This window comes from Triticum aestivum, chromosome 7A (genome assembly GCF_018294505.1).
Source record: "Triticum aestivum cultivar Chinese Spring chromosome 7A, IWGSC CS RefSeq v2.1, whole genome shotgun sequence".
Lineage (NCBI taxonomy): Eukaryota > Viridiplantae > Streptophyta > Magnoliopsida > Poales > Poaceae > Triticum > Triticum aestivum.
This window is the reverse complement of record NC_057812.1, coordinates 498643539-498664693: the sequence shown is the minus strand read 5'-3', so window position 1 is coordinate 498664693 and position 21155 is coordinate 498643539. Positions and strand designations below refer to the sequence as shown.

Genomic DNA, 21155 nt, shown 5'->3' with positions numbered 1-21155 from the left:
GGTTCACGCTCCCAAGAGACACACCCAAGTATACCGGCTCCATGAAGCCAGAAGACTGGCTAGTCGACTACTCCACGGCTGTCAGCATAGCAAACGGCAACAAGCGTGTCGTCGTAAAGTACGTTCTGCTCATGCTCCAGGGCACGGCCCGGACATGGCTGAACAGCCTAAAGCCCCGCAGCATCAACAGCTGGGTCGACTTCATCGAAGCGTTCGTCCGCAACTTCACTAGCATGTACAAGCGTCCTCCCAAGCCTCGTCAGCTCTCCCTGTCCGTGCAAGGTCCTGACGAGTCGACCCGTGACTACCTCACGCGTTGGGCTGAGCTCTGGAACTCCTGCGAGGGTGTGCATGAGGTGCAGGCCATTGAGTACTTCACAGCCGGGTGCCGAGAAGGCACCCTCCTCAAGCACAAGCTCCTCTGCGACAAGCCAGAAACTCTCGACGAGCTGCTGATCATAGCGGACAAGTACGCCACGGCCGACTCTTCCATGAAGGCGGAAATTCAAATCAGCACGACTGGCAAAGTGGCTCCTCAAACTCCAAGAACTCCGGCAGCAGACGCCGGCCGGCGACAACAGCAGGGCGACAACAAGCGCAAGGCCCCGCAGCCGGCTTCCGGCAGCCGGCAGGTCGCGACCGTTGAAGCCCAATAGCCAGAAGAGCAGCCTCCGCCCAAGCGACAGAAAGGCGGCAAGCCGAACTGGTTGCCGTCCTTCTCCTATGAGCAGACCTTGGATGGACCTTGCAAGTTCCACAGCGGCGCGAAGCCGTCGAATCACACCACCCGGAAGTGCCACTGGCTGACCAGGATCGCCAAGGGAGATGGCCTCCTGCCACCCCCGCCTGCTGAGCAGCCGCCTCCGCCTCCACCCCAGCAGCCGGCAGTCAGGCCAGTCGGCGTAGTACAAGACGAATACCCTGAAGAGCAAGGAGCCTATGTGGTGTTCACCAGTGTGGCTGATGATCGACGTAGCAGGCGGCTGCAGCGTCAAGAGGTGAATGCAGTAGCCTCAGAGACGCCAGAGTTCATGCACTGGTGTGAGAAGCCCATCAGCTGGAGCAGGGCTGACCACCCAGAAGTGATGCCGAGTCCGGGCTCCTACGCCTTGGTCCTGGATGCCACCTTTGCCATGGACAAACGGGCCGCGCGTTTTTCACGAGTTCTGATAGATGGGGGAAGCAACATCAATATCCTGTACAAGGACACCATGGAGAAGTTAGGAATCAAGCAAAGACAGCTTCAGAACAGCCGGACTGTGTTCCACGGCATTGTTCCTGGGCTTTCCTGCTCACCAATCGGCAAGATCCTGATTGACGTCCTCTTTGGGGACAAAGATCACTTCCGAAGAGAGCCTGTTTGGTTTGAGGTGGTGGACCTTGAGATCCCATACCATGCGCTACTTGGCCGACCCGCCTTGGCCAAGTTCATGGCGGTCCCCCACTACGCCTACCTCAAGATGAAGATGCCCAGTTCTAGGGGAATTCTGACTGTGGCCGGTGACTATCGAAAGTCGTCCACTTGCGCGGCCGAGAGCAGTCGGCTGGCCGAGTCCCTGGTAATCGCAGCCGAGAAGCGACTCCTTGAACGAGTTGTGGCAATGGCCGCAAGCAGCCGGAGATATCACCCGACCCAAAGGAGTCGGAAGCCGATGGTTCGTTCAAGCCGGCCAAAGAGACAAAGAAGATACCCCTGGATCCGGAGCACCCAGAGAGGTACGCCGTCGTAGGTGCAAACCTCGACAGCAAATAGGAAGGCGAGCTCGTCGATTTCCTCCATGAGAATCGAGACATCTTCGCATGGTCTCCCAAAGACATGCCAGGTGTACCGACGGATTTCGCCGAGCACAAGTTACATGTCCGATCTGATGCAAAGCCGGTCAGCCAGCCCCTGCGCCGTTTATCAGAAGAGAAGAGAAGAGTCGTCGGAGAAGAGATTGCCCGACTCCTAGCAGCCGGCTTCATTATGGAAGTTTTCTTTCCAGAGTGGCTGGCAAATCCGGTCCTGGTGCTAAAGAAGAACAAGCTGTGGCGAATCTGTATTGACTACACGAGCCTCAACAAGGCCTGCCCCAAGGACCCATTTGCTCTACCAAGAATCGATCAGGTGATAGACTCCACAGCCGGATGCGAGCTGTTGAGTTTCTTGGATGCATACTCAGGATATCACCAGATCAAGCTGAACCCGGCTGATAGGTTGAAGACCGCCTTCATCACGCCGTTTGGAGCATTCTGTTACCTCACCATGACGTTCGGCTTGAGGAATGCCGGCGCCACCTTTCAAAGTTGCATGCATAAGTGTCTCCTCAAGCAGCTCGGCAGGAACGCCCACGTCTACGTAGATGACGTGGTGGTGAAGACCGAAAAGCGTGGAACACTGTTGGAAGACCTCAAGGAGACCTTTGAGAACCTACGCCGGTTCCAGATCAAGCTCAACCCTGAGAAGTGTGTCTTCGGAGTACCAGTCGGCCAGCTGCTAGGTTTCCTGGTCTCTGAGCGCGACATAGAATGCAACCCAGTGAAAATCAAGACCATCGAGAGAATGGAGGTACCCAGCCAACTACTGGATGTGCAGAAGTTCACCAGCTGCTTAGCGCCCATCAGCCGATTCATCAGTCGGCTGGGCGAGAAAGCTCTCCCCTTATACCAACTCATGAAGAAGACCACTTTTTTCGAGTGGAACCATAAGGCTGACGAAGCTTTTCACCAGTTGAAGAAGATGCTGACTACTCCACTCATCCTGGCGGCTCCGACTCCCAAGGAACCTATGCTCCTGTACATCGCCGCCACCAGCCGAGTAGTCAGCACAGTCATTGTAGTAGAGCGCAAGGAGGAAGGCAAGGCGCTGCCTGTCCAGAGACCAGTATATTACCTGAGCGAGGTACTGTCGACCTCCAAGCAGAACTACCCCCACTACCAGAAGGTGTGCTATGGCGTGCACTTTGCTGCCAAGAAATTGAAGCCTTACTTTCAAGAGCATCCAATCACAATGGTTTGCACGGCTCCACTTGCCGAGATCATCGGTAACCGAGATGCTCCTGGTCGAGTGGCCAAGTGGGCCATAGAGCTGGCTCCTTACACCATCTACGACCAACCCCGCACCACTATCAAATCACAAGCACTGGCCGACTTCCTTGTCGACTGGGACGAGACCCAGTACCTGCCTCCAGCGCCTGACTCCACCCATTGGCGGATGCACTTCGACGGCTCCAAGATGCGCACCGGTTTGGGAGCTGGTGTCGTCCTCACCTCTCCCAAAGGCGACAAGCTCAAGTATGCACTGCAAATCCATTTTGCCGCATCCAACGATGTTGCCGAGTACGAGGCGCTTATTCACGGGCTCCGGCTTGCCAAAGAACTTGGCATCCGCCGGATCTTGTGTTATGGCGACTCGGACTTAGTGGTCCAGCAGTCATCTGGCGACTGGGACGCGAAAGACGCAAACATGGCGAGCTACCGTTTCCTCGTGCAGCAACTCAGTGGGTATTTCGAAGGGTGCGAGTTCCTCCATGTGCCAAGAAATGACAATGACCAAGCAGACGCCTTGTCACGAATCGGCTCTACCCGCCAAGCAATACCCTCTGGCGTCGCCCTTCAACACCTCCTCAAGCCGTCTGTCAAGCCTTCACCAGAATCAGAGTCCATTTTTGTGCCGGCTCCTCCCGAAGACGGCGGATCCGACTCCAGAGCTCCGGCAGTCGGAACGGGGACTTTGGCGGATGACTCCAAAGCCGCCACAGTCGAGCCCGGCCCGGGGACTGCGGTGGCGGACTCGAAGATTCCAAAACTTGGCCCAAGGCCCGCGCCAGTCGGCCCGGGACTTCATTAACCCAGCAAGCGGCTGTTGACTCCAACCTGCCGCCTCCCAGCCCAGCTGCCCTCGTCCAAGTCGCAGTTCTGGTAGTGGAAGAAATAGCAGCACCCTCATGGGCCCATCCCATCCTTAAATTCCTGGTGAACAAAGAGCTACCAACTGATGAGACCTCAGCTCGGCAAGTACAACGCCAGGCGGCAGCCTATACCATAATCAACATAGAGCTGGTCAGGCGCAGCGTCACTGGTGTCTACCAGCGCTGCGTAGAGCCAGAGCAAGGCCAGGCGATTCTCAAAGACATCCATCAAGGCGAATGCGGCCACCATGCGGCTTCAAGAGCACTCGTCGCCAAAGCCTTTCGGCACGGTTTCTTCTGGCCGACTACCTTGGAAGAGGCCAAGGAGTTGGTCCAAAAATGTAGAGGGTGCCAGAAGTTCAGCTCCAAGCCACACTAGCTGGCTTCTGCGCTCAAGACCATCCCCATTGCCTGGCCTTTCGCAGTTGATAGATAATGATGAGATATGTAACATGATTGATATTGTTTTGATAATATAATATGCCAAATACCATTGGCAAAGGGCAGATGAACCGTCGGTCGGCAAAAGGAAGCACTGTCCCATTGTTGGTCGGGAAAGGTTCATGCTAGGGCCAACAGAAAGTTGGTTGGCAAAGATAATACCATCAGATTATTGGTTTGGAAAGGTTCATGGCTGGGCCAACGAAAAGTTGGTCGGCAAAGATATTGCCGTCAAACAGTCGGCCAGGAAAGGTTTGTAAGAGAAAATCGGTCGGGAAAGGTTCGTGCCAGGACCAACAGAAAGTTGGTCAGTAATGTTTCCTTTAGCCGTCCAACAGTCGGTCGGGAAAGATATGTCGGTCGGGAAAAGGCTTTCTCGTTTGGACTTTCCCCAGCAGACCATGTTGGTCGGCAATAGTCTTTCCCAACCGACTATTTGTGAGCGGAAGCTATTTTCCCAACCAATCTGTATGTTGGGAAAGTAGTGTTGTGGTGTAGTGTATCCGAATACTTACGATCTCCCCGGGGGCTTGGCCTGGGGCAACCACTCGTCTTCGCCCTTGTCGGCGGCGGTGGAACTGTCCGGAAGGAGAGTTCTCCCCTTCTTGGACCCTTCGGCCTCCCCAGTTGGGGCGGCCTTCCTTTTCTTGTCTCCCCCGCCTGGAGGGGGAGCATCTTCTTCTTCCTCCTCGTCTTCGAGGGAGGAGTGTGCCGCAGAGTTATCAGACAATGAGTCCGATAACACCTGGCGCCGAGAACTCTTTCGGGTTCCCTTGGCCTTCTTGGTCTTCTCCGACACCTTGTAAGGAGCCGGAGTCAGCATCTCCCTCAGGAGAGCGCTCGCAGTGTCTTCGGGCAAAGGGGCCGGACAGTTAATCTGCCTCGACATCTCCACCCAGTCCTATCAAAGGCATGGAGATTAGACCCCGCGCATAATTAAGCTAGGGAAAATAAATGTCCTGCGGGACGTATTGAACTCACCGAGCGCGCTAGACGCTTTGCACTTAGTCCGCGGTCCTCGGCGAGAGAAGGGGGGACCTCGGCGCCCTTGAATAGCACCTTCCAGACGTCCTTGTGCGTCGTATCGAAGAGCTTGCTCAGAGTCGGGTGCTGGGCCGGGTCGAACTCCCACAAGGTAAAATCTCATTGTTGACACAGGAGGATCCGGCGGATGAGCATAACTTGGACTATGTTGACAAGCTTGAGCTTCTTGCTCGCCATACTCCGGATACATTTCTGGAGTCCATCCAGCTCCACCGATGAACCCCACGACAAGCCCTTCTCTTTCCAGGAAGTGAGCCATGTTGGGAATCAGGATCGAAACTCAGGGGCTGCCGCCCATTTGGCATCGCACGGCTCGGTGATATAGAACCACGCCGATTGCCATCCCTTTATCATCTCCACGAAGGAGCCTTCGAGCCCTATGACGTTGGGCATCTTGCCCACCATGGCTCCGCCGCATTCAGCTTGTTGGCCTCGTACTACTTTCGGCTTGATATTGAAGGTCTTTAACCACAGGCCGAAGTGGGGCCGGATGCGGAGGAAAGCCTCACACACGATGATGAACGCCGAAATGTTGAGGATGAAGTTCGGGGCCAGATCATGAAAGTCCAGCCCGTAGTAGAACATGAGACCACGGACGAATGGATGGAGGGGAAACCCTAGTCCGCGGAGGAACTGGTGCAGGAAAACTACCCTCTCATGAGGTTCCGGGGTAGGGACGATCTGCCCCGCAGCGGGCAGCCGATGCGCGATGTTCGCGACTAAGTATCCGGCTCCGCGCAGCTTCTTGATGTCTCCCTTCGTGACAGAGGAGACCATCCACCTGCCTCCCGCTCCGGACATGGTTGGAGAAGGTTGAGGTGGGAAGAGCAGACTTGGGCGTTAGAGTTTGAGTGTGCGAAAACGGATGAGCAAAGGAGGAAGAAGGCGTGGATAGAAAGGTGAATCCTTATCCCTTTATATGGGCGGACGAAGCTAAGCGTCCCCTGTTGCCTTGTAAAACTCGCTTATCCCCCAAGCGCCGTAATTGATGGCGCGGTTGGGTTACCCATGCCCGTATTGATGAGAATCCCGTAATAAAGGGACACGATCTCTGCTTTGACAAGACGTGTCAAAAAACTGACCCGCGTTATGTGCGGGGCTGGTTAAAGGAAACGGTTCGAATAATCACCAGGCCGTGACATAACGTCATGCTGCCAAAACAAGCCAGCAAATTAGATCTGCGAAAATATTATTCTCTCTACGGTGGTACGTGGAACTTATTTTGCAGGGTCGGACACTATCCTCGTTTTCAAGTTCTTCTGTGATGTATTCGGAGAAGGAACCCGCCTTGCAATGCCGAAGACAATACCGCGCGCCGGACTCATCGTCATTGAATCTTGATTCAGGGGCTACTGAGGGAGTCCTAGATTAGGGGGCCTCCGGACAGCCGGACTATCTCCATTGGCCGGACTGTTATACTATGAAGATACAAGATTAAAGACTTCGTCTCGTGTCCGGATGGGACTCTACTTGGCGTGGAAGGCAAGCTAGGCAATATGGATATAGATATCTCCTCCTTTGTAACCGACATTGTGTAACCCTAACCATGTCCGGTGTTTATATAAACCGAAGGGTTTTAGTCCGTAGGACAACAATCACAACATACAATCATACCATAGGCTAGCTTCTAGGGTTTAGCCTCTCTGATCTCGTCGTAGATCTACTCTTGTACTACCCATATCATCAATATTAATCAAGCAGGACGTAGGGTTTTACCTCCATCAAGAGGGCCCGAACCTAGGTAAAACATCGTGTCCCCTGCCTCCTGTTACCATCCGGCCTAGACGCACAGTTCGGGACCCCGTACCCGAGATCCGCCGGTTTTGACACTGACGGTCATCAAGACTCTTTTCTGGCGCCGTTGCCGAGGAGTGTAGCGCCTTTGGTAGGTGGAATTTGGTAAGGAAAAATTTATATAGTGTGCTAAAATTTACTGTCACTTGTTACTATGGAAAGTAATTCTCTGAGGGGCTTGTTTAGAGTATCTTCACCCCGTCCAGTAGAGCAAAGAGTTGCTCCTCAACCTACTGAACCTATTGAAAATGAAATTCCTTATGAGTATCCTTCGGGTTTGATAGAAAAACTGCTAGCTAATCCTTTTACAGGAGATGGAATAAAGCATCCTGATGAGCACTTAATATATGTGGATGAAGTTCGTGGATTATTTAAGCTTGCAGGTATACCCGATGATGTTGCTAAGAAGAAGGTCTTCCCTTTATATTTGAAGGGAGACACATTGTATGGTATAGGCTATGTGATGACATGAGATCATGGGACTATAAAAGATTGAAGCTGGAATTTCATCAAAAGTATTACCCTATGCATGTTGTTCATCGTGATCGCAATTATATATATAATTTCTGGCCTCGCGAAGGAGAAAGCATCGCTCAAGCTTGGGGGAGGCTTAAATCAATGTTATATTCATGCCCCAATCATGAGCTCTCAAGAGAAATAATTATGCAAAGTTTTTATGCTCGGCTTTTTGAAAACAATCGCACCATGCTCGATACTTCTTGTGCTGGCTCTTTTATGATGAAGACTATTGAATTCAGATGGAATTTATTGGATAGAATTAAACGCAACTCTGAAGATTGGGACCTCGACGAAGGTAAGGAGTCAGGTATGACACCTAAGTTTGATTGTGTTAAATCTTTTATGGATACCGATATTTTCCGTAAGTTTAGCACTAAATATGGGCTTGACTCTGAGATAGTAGCTTCTTTCTATGAATCTTTTGCTACTTATGTTGATCTCCCTAAGGAGAAGTGGTTTAAATATCATCCTCCCATAGAAGTAAAAGTAGTTGCACCTATTAAAGTTGAAGAAAAGACTGTCACTTATAATGATCCTATTGTTCCTACTTCTTATATTGAGAAACCACCTTTCCCTGTTAGAATAGAGGATCATGCTAAAGCTTCAACTGTTATTCGTAAAAGCAATATTAGAACTTATACACCTCCTGAACAAGTTAAAGTAGAACCTAATATTGCTATTGTTAAAGATCTCTTGTCTGATAATATTGATGGGCATGTTATTCAATTCGAAGGTGAAACTGCTAGAATTGCTAAACCTTGTGCTAAAGATAAACATCGACATGTGGTAGGCGTGCCTGTTATTTTTGTTAAAATAGGACATCATTGTTATCATGGCTTATGTGATATGGGTGCTAGTGCTAGTGTTATACCTCATGACTTATACAAAGAAATTAAGAATGAAATTGCACCTGTTGAGTTAGAAGATATTGATGTCACAATTAAACTTGCCAATAGAGATACTATTTCACCAATTGGAATTGTTAGAGATGTTGAAGTCTTGTGTGGGAAAACTAAATATCCTGCTGATTTTCTTGTTCTTACTTCCCCACAAGATAGCTTTAGTCCCATTATATTTGGTAGGCCCTTCTTAAATACTGTCAATGCTACCATAGATTGCACCAAGAATGTTGTTACTGTTGGCTTGGATGATATGGTTCATGAGTTTAATTTCTCTAAATTTAGTAAACAACATCGTGAGGAAGAATTACCTAGCAATGATAAAATTATTGGTCTTGCTTCTATTGCCGTACCTCCTAGTGATCCTTTAGAACACTATTTGCTAGACCATGAAAATGATATGTTCATGAAAGAAATAATGGAAATAGATGAAGTATTCTTTAAACAAGAACCTATTCTGCATCACAACTTGCCTCTTGAAATCTTAGGGGATCCTCCTCCACCCAAGGGTGATCCCGTGTTTGAGCTTAAACCTTTGCCTGATTAATCAGTTGAAAGTACAGCGGGATATTTCGCCCGAACTGCGAGTGTCGTGTTCCCCACAGGGACTAGGCGACGACGACTATGCTCGGCTAAATCTAGGTAACACAATTTTGAGAGACAAATGCAGAAAATAAAACCTAAACTAAACAAGGTTGACGACAAAGAAAATGAAAATAAGCAAGGGGAGGTTCAGATTATCTTACTGTCTTTTTGGTATTTTGTTATTATTTTAGAAACTAAATACTAACACAGGACATCGTCATCGACAAAAAGAAAATAACAAGAGATGGTCACAAATATATCTAGCAGACGTATATAAGGGAAGGAAGAGGCATTTATATCACAGACCTTTATAACACAAGTAATGGAGCTAAAACATATACTACAAAATTGAACAAGTTTCTTCGAAATAAGAGCAGTGCACGAGTGACTAAGCATATATGGACGAGATTATACAAATCACAAGACTAGTACCACGGATCAACACAACAGTATTGAACAACTAAAAATTACTAGTAAAAATTAACGAGTACAACGCGAAGAAATACACAGGGTGAACACACATATAAGCTGACAGAGCACTAGTTACCAAAGCAACAACATATCATATATCAGTTAATTCCCAAAGCAACAAGACATACACTATTTGGAACATAGAATTTTACAGATAAAAACTGAACAATAATCAAGTTGCAAGCTCTTATAAAATCTGAATATTACATGTACTAAACATCTTAAATTACATAAACTTTAGAGAGAGAGCAGCAGCAGTAAGCTTCAACAACAACAACAACAATAAAGCCTTTAGTCCCAAACAAGTTGGGGTAGGCTAGAGGTGAAACCCATAAGATATCGCAACCAACTCATGGCTCTGGCACATGGATAGCAAGCTTCCACGCACCCCTGTCCATAGCTAGCTCTTTGGTGATACTCCAATCCTTCAGGTCTCTCTTAATGGACTCCTCCCATGTCAAATTCGGTCTACCCCGCCCTCTCCTTACATTCTCCGCACGCTTTAGCCGTCCACTATGCACCGGAACTTCTGGAGGCCTGCGCTGAATATGCCCAAGCCATCTCACACGATGTTGGACAAGCTTCTCTTCAATTGGTGCTACCCCAACTCTATCTCGTATATCATCATTCCGGACTCGATCCTTCCTCGTGTGGCCACACATCCATCTCAACATACGCATCTCCGCCACACCTAACTGTTGAACATGTCGCCTTTTAGTTGGCCAACACTCAGCGCCATACAACATTGCGGGTCGAACCGCCGTCCTGTAGAACTTGCCTTTTAGCTTTTGTGGCACTCTCTTGTCACAGAGAATGCCAGAAGCTTGGCGCCACTTCATCCATCCAGCTTTGATTCGATGGTTCACATCTTCATCAATACCCCCATCCTCCTACAGCATTGACCCCAAATACTGAAAGGTGTCCTTCTGAGGTACCACCTGGCCATCAAGGCTAACCTCCTCCTCACACCTAGTAGTACTGAAACCGCACATCATGTACTCGGTTTTAGTTCTACTAAGCCTAAACCCTTTTGATTCCAAGGTTTGTCTCCATAACTCTAACTTCCTATTTACCCCCGTCCGACTATCGTCAACTAGCACCACATCATCCGCAAAGAGCATACATCATGGGATATCTCCTTGTATATCCCTTGTGACCTCATCCATCACCAATGCAAAAAGATAAGGGCTCAAAGCTGACCCCTGATGCAGTCCTATCTTAATCGGGAAGTCATCAGTGTCGACATCACTTGTTCGAACTCTTGTCACAACATTATCGTACATGTCCTTGATGAGGGTAATGTACTTTGCTGGGACTTTGTGTTTCTCGAAGGCCCACCACATGACATTCCGCGGTATCTTATCATAGGCCTTCTCCAAGTCAATGAACACCATATGCAAGTCCTTCTTTTGCTCCCTATATCTCTCCATAAGTTGTCGTACCAAGAAAATGGCTTCCATGGTCGACCTCCCAGGCATGAAACCAAACTGATTTTTGGTCACGCTTGTCATTCTTCTTAAGCGGTGCTCAATGACTCTCTCCCATAGCTTCATTGTATGGCTCATCAGCTTAATTCCACGGTAATTAGTACAACTCTGAACATACCCCTTGTTCTTGAAGATTGGTACTAATATACTCCGTCTCCATTCTTCTGGCATCTTGTTTGCTCGAAAAATGAGGTTGAAAAGCTTGGTTAGCCATACTATCGCTATGTCCCCGGGACCTTTCCACACCTCAATGGGGATACAATCAGGGCCCATCGCCTTGCCTCCTTTCATCCTTTTTAAAGCCTCCTTGACCTTAGACTCCTGGATTTGCTGCACAAAACGCATGCTGGTCTCATCAAAGCAGTCGTCCAGTTCAATGGTAGAACTCTCATTCTCCCCATTGAACAGCTTGTCGAAGTACTCCCGCCATCTATGCTTAATCTCCTCGTCCTTCACCAAGAGTTGGCCTGCTCCGTCCTTGATGCATTTGACTTGGCCAATATCCCTCGTCTTCCTTTCTCGGATCTTGGCCATCTTATAGATGTCCCTTTCACCTTCCTTCGTGCCTAACCGTTGGTAGAGGTCCTCATATGCCCGACCCCTTGCTTCACCAACAGCTCGCTTTGCGGCCTTCTTCGCCATCTTGTACTTCTCTATGTTGTCTGCACTCCTATCTAGGTATAGGCATTTGAAGCAATCTTTCTTCTCTTTAATCCTTCTGGACATCATCATTCCACCACCAGGTATCCTTATCTTTGCTTCTCCTTCCCCTGGACACTCCAAGCTCCTCCGAGGCCACCTTACGAATGCAAGTCGCCATCTTCGTCCACACATTGTTCGCATCTCCTCCTTCCTCCCAAGGGCCCTCCTTAATGACCCTCTCCTTGAATGCTAGAGCTACCTCCCCCTTGAGCTTCCACCACTTCGTTCTAGCGACTTTGGCATGCTTATCCCGCTTGACACGAATCCGAAAGCGGAAGTCAGCAACCACCAGCTTATGCTGGGGTACAATACTCTCTCCAGGTATCACCTTACAGTCTAGGCACGCACGCCTATCTTCTCTTCTTGAGAGGATGAAATCAATATGGCTAGAGTGTTGGCCACTACTAAAAGTCACCAGATGTGATTCTCTCTTTCTAAAGAGGGTGTTAGCTACAATCATGTTGTTAGCTACAATCATGCAGTAAGCTTCAGCAGTACAGAAAAGGAGAGGTATAGAGAAGAAGAGGAGGCTACAGCAGGAGGTTGAGGGGAAGAAGAGAGCAGCAACAGTGGCGCAAGAAGAAGAACAGCAGCAGGCGTTGAATAGAAGAGAAGCAGCAACGCTAGGAGAGGGAGAGAGCAGCAGCAAGGAAGAGGGAAGGAGTAGCAAAATGGTTATAGGAGAAGAAGATAGGAGAGAAGAAGTGACAGTAGGTTAGCAAGAGGAAGCAGCAGAGCGCAGTAGCAGCAGTAGCGTTGGGAGAGAAGAAGTGCAGCAGCAGGGACGTGAGGAGAGGGAAGGAGCAGCAACAAAGTTTGGGGAAGAAGAAGCAGCAGGTTGAGGCGCTAGGAGAGGGGAAGCAGAGGAGAAGCAGAAGGGCAGCAAGGAGGACATCGGGAAGAAGAACAACAATGAGGTAGGCGAAGGGAGCAGCAAGGAGAATCAGCAGCAGGTGGAGGCGCACGGGTACGGCAGGCGAGATGGGTGTTGGTGGTGAAGTTGGTGGTGAGTGGTGGATGTTTGTGGTGGGTGTGCTTATGGTGCGGAGGCGCACCACCACGCTGGCCTGGCCGTGGCGGCGGCCGGAGGTGGAGAAGGAAGGGTGAGGGAGAGAGATGTGATGCCAGGCCCGATTTTGAGGACTGAGAGCGCTAGGGATTTGATTCCCCCGATCGGATCTTCCATTTGCACATTGGCCCCTGTCCTTTTCTTCTCTCTGCACAAGTTGGTCCTCCTCTTAAGTTTGGCCCCTCTGATTACTTCTTTTTCTTCACGCTTGACTCCCTCCGTAAATTACAGTAACCACAACTTCTTGACACTCTCCATTATAGAAGGATTTTGGGCCTTTTCACCCTTTTCTGCAAAACATGGAGGAGTGTTGTAAATGTAATATAACGGGAACATCCGAATATTTCTTCAGTAAATAATGTGAAAATATGATTACAATGTGATGCAAAAAGGCTAAAAAGATTATATGAGGAAATGCTCTATCAAGTTCCCCCACACTTAAATCTTTGCTTGTCCTCAAGCAAAGGCATATGACAAGAGCAATAGTATGAATAGTGAATTGAGGAAAGAATGTCCTAGTAAAATAGATCTCCAAACAAGGCGTGCTTCAGACTTAGCTAGTGAAAATTAATGGTTAAGAGTGCTACAAAGCAGTAGGATACTAGTAAGCATGATGATTTTAAACTTTTACAATGATAAAAGAGGATCAACAAGTTTAAATGATGACTGTGCCAAAGGTTCCTAAAGAGAGCATGATCCCGAGAAACACTTATTACCATGAACACAACATTGTAGTAGAACCACTTATTGGATTTGGAGGAAGCAACAATGATAATATTTTACCAGTCTCACCAAAGGAATATACCACCGATCCCGAGAACATGGTATACACCTGGCTCGACCAATATTTAGTTTTTTTGTTTGTCTCCCCAAAGGAACATACCACTGATCCCGAGAACATGGTATACACCTGGTTCGACAATTACATTTTTTAAATATAATTAACTCCTATCCGATCCAACCACATTTCACAAGCCACCGATCCAGGGAACATGACATGCTACCGTTGGGTAAGATCTGATAATTATTCATTATAAGGTATTTTTTTAATGAACAACACATAAGCACAAAAAAAGGAATCCTCACTTCTCCATGTCTGGTTCACATGCTACCGATCCAGGGAACATAGCATGCTAATCCATAGTGGTTAGGTGATTGCTCTCAATAGGAACACACTTCGCAGAAATTCAGCATCTAAACATGGTGATCTAGGTGTATCATAGTAAATGCAGAAAATGACGAAGTTTTCTAGTGTACTAGGGATTTGAGCACTCAAAACTAATAGTTCTCACTAATTTCAGCCAAGCATGCATGGTGTAGATCACTAGTTTACAAGGCATTCAGAAATCAAGTCCACAAATTCACAACAAGCACGATGCCAAAGGTGAATTTTAGCTTGACAATAAGTAATAACTGGCTCAAGCAACCCAACTAGCAATTGAATTCAGCATGTATTTATGATGTTCAGAATGGGTCATGAAACAGCTCACCGGGCACTATGAAGTAACACTCGCTTGATCACTCTCTAAGTTGCAGCTCTTCTCCGTTGCTTCCTCGTGCATGCTCCAGCTTCACTCTTCTTCGCGTGTGCCCATTGCTTCTCCTCATCACCATGCCGTGAATCCACCAGGATCCCAGGGAATGTCATCTCGAACTCGGTCAACTCGTAGTAAATGGTGCACAAGCATCAACCTGAAAGAACACTCAACAACCAAGCCAATACAAGTGACAGAGAGAATGCCCTCTAAGTCATCGATAGAGTACCCTATCATATAAGTATATCTATTGAGCAAATCAGGAACATGTATCGACAACAAGTCACATGGTGCATAGGCAATATCAGCAATATGACATAACTTATCCAGAAAGCTGAGATAATACCTGAAATGGCCTTGGAGAAGTTTTATGAATACCTCAACTGAAGATACCATGGAAGGCATGGTAGTAGGAACTTCCACCGGGCTCGTATCGACATGTGAAATAGTAGGGCTTTGCTCCTTGACATCTGAAGTGACCTCATCATAATCAACAATGAAGATTTCTATCTCAGGCTCAAACATTGAAGAATCGATGTGGCTAACATCATCAAAGGTGAACTTTTCCATATCTGTCTCTAGCAGCACATGATCAATATCAACTAAAGGTATCTCCTCAATATCAAAAGTAACCAACTGTAGCTCTGGTTCATCCACAGAAGAATCATCACAATGCAAAACTGAATCTAGAATGCTAGTATCCATATGATCTGAAGTGTGTGTGTCAACTAGGATGGTGTCATCATCATCAAACATAATCCATGAAAGCTCAATCTTGTCACACGGAGAAACTGGTTCCGACTTCTGTGTAAGAGATTCTTGCTGAGATGAAGTGATTTGTTGCAAGCAAGCAACTGGGCCAGAGGTGGGCTTCTCATTGTACCACTGAAGTTGGTGGAAGGCTATGTTCTGAATCAGCAGAAAAGCATCATCAAGTGTCTTGTTTGTAATAGCTCCACCCGCTGCCATATCGACGTAAGATCGAGTGTCCGAAGTCAATCCTCTATAGAATAGCTGCAGCTCTAACCATCTCTCGAGCCCGTGGTTAGGACATCTCCTGAATAAGGCTTTGTACCTCTCCCAAGCATCATACAAGCTCTCGCCTTCACGCTGAACAAAGCTGAAGATCTCATCTCGAATTGTGGACTGCTTGTGTAGTGGGAAATATTTATCTAAGAAAGCTCATGATATCTCATTCCAACTGAATGATCTTGATGGCAAGAATCAATACCAAGCACGAGCATCATCTCGGAGAGAGAATGTGAACAACATGCACTTGATAACATCTTGAGGAACTCCATGATACTTTATTGTATCTGAATACTCCATGACTCGGAGCAAGTGCTCATAAGGGTCTTCAGTAGGCAGTCCTCCAGACTATTGTTGTTGAACCAAAGCAATAAGACTAGGTTTCAGCTCAAAGTTCTCTGCCTCAATAGTTGGCCAAACCGGTCCTGTGATATAGCACTGACTTTTGGGCATCCAAAGATCACGAAGCAATGCCATCTTAACCGAGTGTAACTATAGAACAACCTGCAATTAGTTCAGATTTCCTACGCACACTCATAAACAGTAAACACTAGTCAGAAAGTTAGTATCCTAATAAGCCGAAGCAACAAAAAGTAAGAAGGTAAAAGAAGCACCGAAATAAGTTTGACTGGAAATTTAAACAAAAACTATACTAAGCCTAGTCTATAGCTTCACACAATCGTTCGACGCTAGTCCCCGACAACGGCGCCAAAATAATCAGTTGAAAGTACAGCAGGATATTTCGCCCGAACTGCGAGTGTCGTGTTCCCCACAGGGACTAGGCGACGACGACTATGCTCGGCTAAATCTAGGTAACACAATTTTGAGAGACGGATGCAGAAAATAAAACCTAAACTAAAAAAGGTCGACGACAAAGAAAATGAAAATAAGCAAGGGGAGGTTCAGATTATCTTATTGTCTTTTTGGTATTTTGTTATTATTTTAGAAACTAAATACTGACACAGGACATCATCATCGACAAAAAGAAAATAACAAGAGTTGATCACAAATATATCTAGCAGACGTATATAAGGAAAGGAAGAGGCATTTATATCATAGACCTTTATAACACAAGTACTGGAGCTAAAACATATATTACAAAACTGAATAAGTTTCTTCGAAATAAGAGCAGTGCACGAGTGACTAAGCATATATGGACGAGATTATACAAATCACAAGACTAGTACCACGGATCAACACAACAGTATTTAACAACTAAAAATTACTAGTAAAAATTAATGAGTACAGCGAGAAGAAATACACAGGGTGAACACACATATAAGCTGACAGAGCACTAGTTACCAAAGCAACAACATATCATATATCAGTTAATTCCCAAAGCAACAAGACATACACTATTCGGAACATAGAATTTTACAGATAAAAACTGAACAATAATCAAGTTGCAAGCTCTTATAAAATCTGAATATTACATGTGCTAAACATCTTAAATTACATAAACTTTAGAGAGAGAGCAGCAGCAGTAAGCTTCAGCAGTATAGAAAAGGAGATGTTCAGAGAAGATGAAGAGGCTACAGCAGGAGGTTGAGGGGAAGAAGAGAGCAGCAACAGTGGCGCAAGAAGAAGAACAGCAGCAGGCGTTGAATAGAAGAGAAGCAGCAGCGCTAGGAGAGGGAGAGAGCAGCAGCAAGGACGAGGGAAGGAGTAGCAGAAGGGTTATAGGAGAAGAAGATAGGAGAGACGAAGTGGCAGCAGGTTAGCAAGAGGAAGCAGTAGAGTGTAGTAGCAGCAGTAGCGTTGGGAGAGAAGAAGTGCAGCAGCAGGGACGTGAGGAGAGGGAAGGAGCAGCAGCAAAGTTTGGGGAAGAAGAAGCAGCAGGTTGAGGCGCTAGTAGAGGGGAAGCAGAGGAGAAGCAGAAGGGCAGCAAGGAGGACGTCGGGAAGAAGAACAACAACGAGGTAGGCAAAGGGAGCAGCAAGGAGAATCAGCAGCAGGTGGAGGCGCGCGGGTACGGCAGGCGAGATGGGTGTTGGTGGTGAAGTTGGTGGTGAGTGGTGGATGTTTGTGGTGGGTGTGCTTATGGTGCGGAGGCGCACCACCACGATGGCCTGGCCGTGGCGGCGGCCGGAGGTGGAGAAGGAAGGGTGAGGGAGAGAGATGTGATGCCAGGCCCAATTTTGGGGATTGAGAGCACTAGGGATTTGATTCCCCCGATCGGATCTTCCATTTGCACGTTGGCCCCTGTCCTTTTCTTCTCTCTGCACAAGTTGATCCTCTTCTTAAGTTCGGCCCCTCTGATTACTTCTTTTTCTTCACGCTTGACTCCCTTCGTAAATTACAGTAACCACAACTTCTTGACACTCTCCATTATAGAAGGATTTTGGGCCTTTTCGCCCTTTTCTGCAAAACATGGAGGAGTGTTGTAAATGTAATATAACGGTAACATCCGAATATTTCTTGAGTAAATAATGTGAAAATATGATTACAATGTGATGCAAAAAGGCTAAAAAGATTATATGAGGAAATGCTCTATCACTGATAATCTTAAATATGCTTATCTTGATGAAAAGAAGATATATCCTGTTATTATTAGTGCTAACCTTTCAGAGCATGAAGAAAAAAGATTATTGAAAAATTTGAAGAAGCACCGTGCTGCTATTGGATATACTCTTGATGATCTTAAGGGCATTAGTCCCACTCTATGTTGACATAAAATAAATTTGGAAGCAGATGCCAAACCAGTTCGAGATCCTCAACGATGTCTGAATCCTAAAATGAAAGAAGTGGTAAGAAAAGAAATACTAAAGCTTCTGGAGGCAGGTATAATCTATCCCGTTGCTGATAGTGAGTGGGTAAGTCTTGTCCATTGTGTCCCTAAGAAGGGGGGTATTACTGTTGTTCCTAATGATAAAGATGAATTGATTGCACAAAGAATTATCATAGGTTATAGTATGGTAATTGATTTCCGCAAATAAAATAAAGCTACTAAGAAAGATCATTACCCTTACCTTTTATTAATCAAATGCTAGAAAGATTATGCAAACATACACACTATTGCTTTCTAGATGGTTATTCCGGTTTCTCTCAAATACATGTGTCGGCTAGAGATCAATCAAAGACTACTTTTACATGCCCTTTTGGTACTTTTGCTTATAGACGTATGCCTTTTGGTTTATGTAATGCACCTTCTACCTTTCAAAGATGCATGATGGCTATATTCTCTGACTTTTGTGAAAAGATTTGTGAGGTTTTCATGGATGACTTTTCCGTTTATGGTTCCTCTTTTGATGATTGCTTGAGCAATCTTGATCGAGTTTTGCAGAGATGTGAAGAAACTAATCTTGTCTTGAATTGGGAAAAGTGTCACTTTATGGTTAATGAAGGTATTGTCTTGGGGCACAAAGTTTCTGAAAGAGGTATTGAAGTTGATAAAGCCAAGGTTGATGCTATTGAAAAGATGCCATGTCCCAAGGACATCAAAGGTATAAGAAGTTTCCTTGGTCACGCCAGATTTTACAGGAGGTTCATTAAGGACTTCTCAAAAATTTCTCGACCTCTGACTAATTTATTGCAAAAAGATATACCATTTGTATTTGATGATGATTGTGTAGAAGCATTTGAAATACTTAAGAAAGCATTAGTCACTGCACCTGTTGTTCAGCCACCTGATTGGAATTTACCCTTTGAAATTATGTGTGATGCTAGTGATTATGTTGTAGGTGCTGTTCTAGGGCAAAGAATTGACAAGAAATTAAATGTTATTCATTACGCTAGTAAGACTCTAGACAATGCTCAAAGAAATTATGCTACTACTGAAAAAGAGCTTTTAGCAGTTGTATTTGCTTGTGATAAGTTCAGATCTTATATTGTTGATTCTAAAGTAACTATTCAAATAGATCATGTTGCTATTAAATATCTCATGGAAAAGAAAGATGCTAAACCTAGACTTATTAGATGGGTTCTCTTGCTACAAGAATTTGATTTGCATATTGTTGATAGAAAGGGAGCTGAGAACCCCGTTGCAGACAACTTGTCTAGGTTAGAAAATATTCTTGATGACCCACTACCTATTAATGATAACTTTCCTGATGAACAATTAAATGTTATAAGTACTTCTCGTAGTACTCCATGGTATGCTGATTATGCTAATTATATTGTTGCTAAGTTTATACCACCTAGCTTCACATACCAACAAAAGAAAAGGTTCTTCTATGATTTAAGATATTACTTTTGGCATGACCCACATCTTTATAAAGAAGGAGTAGATGGTGTTATTAGACGTTGTGTACCTAAGCATGAACAGGAACAGATCCTACGCAAGTGTCATTCCGAGTCTTATGGAGGACACCACGCTGGAGATAGAACTGCACATAAGGTATTGCAATCTGGTTTTTATTGGCCTACTCTCTTCAAGGATGCCCGTAAGTTTGTCTTGTCTTGTGATGAATGTCAAAGAATTGGTAATATTAGTAGACGTCAAGAAATGCCTATGAATTGTTCTCTTGTTATTGAACTGTTTGATGTTTGGGGCTTTGATTATATGGGACCTTTTCCTGGCTCTAATGGATACACACATATTCTAGTTGCTGTTGATTACGTTACTAAGTGGGTAGAAGATATTCCAACTAGTAGTGTTGATCATAACACTTCTATTAAAATGCTTAAGGAAGTTATTTTCCTGAGGTTTGGAGTCCCTAGATATTTAATGACTGATGGTGGTTCACACTTTATTCATGGTGCTTTCCGTAAAATGCTTGCTAAATATGATGTTAATCATAGAATTGCATCTCCTTATCACCCACAGTCTAGTGGTCAAGTAGAGTTGAGCAATAGAGAGCTCAAATTAATTTTGCAAAAGACTATTAATAGGTCTAGAAAGAATTGGTCCAAGAAACATGATGATGCGTTATGGGCTTATAGAACTGCATACAAAAATCCTATGGGTATGTCTCTGTATAAAATGGTTTATGGAAAATCATGTCACTTACCTCTCGAACTAGAACATAAGGCATATTGGGCTATTAAAGAGCTCAACTATGATTTTAAACTTGCCGGTGAAAAGAGGTTATTTGATATTAGCTCACTTGATGAATGGAGAACCCAAGCATATGAAAATGCCAAGTTGTTTAAAGAAAAATTTAAAAGATGGCATGATAAAAGGATACAAAAGCGTGAGTTTAATGTAGGTGATTATGTATTGCTATACAACTCTCATTTAAGATTTTTTGTAGGAAAACTTCTCTTTAAATGGGAAGGCCCCTATGTTATCGAAGAGGTCTATCATTCCGGTGCCATAAAAATCAATAATTTCGAGGGCACAAATCCGAAGGTGGTGAACGGTCAAAGAATCAAACATTATATCTCAGGTAATCCCATAAATATTGAAACCAATATTATTGAAACCGTAACCCCGGAAGAATACATAAGGGACACTTTCCGGAACGTTTCAGACTCCGAAAAGGAATAGGTATGTGGTACGGTAAGTAAACCGACTCCAAAACAATTTTTAAGGCAATATTTCTCCGTTTTGGAATATTTAGAAAAATAGAAAAATAAGTAGCAGTCCGGGAAGGACACGAGGGCCCCACGAGGGTGGTGGCACGCCCTACCCCCTGGGCACAGCCCCTACCTCGTGAGCACCTCGTGTGCTTTTCGGACTCCGTTTTCTTGCACATTACGTATTTTGGTCGGTAAAAATTCATTATATATTTTTCCGAAGGTTTTAACTC

At 45.7% G+C, this 21155-nt stretch overlaps 1 non-coding gene across 1 annotated transcript; it reads left to right on the top strand.

The window, feature by feature from the left end:
- The first annotated feature begins 15472 nt into the window (after positions 1-15472).
- Positions 15473-15579, top strand: LOC123155113 (small nucleolar RNA R71). The gene has a single exon (XR_006477229.1). It is a non-coding gene; the product is annotated as a small nucleolar RNA R71 (small nucleolar RNA).
- The last annotated feature ends 5576 nt before the right edge of the window (positions 15580-21155 follow it).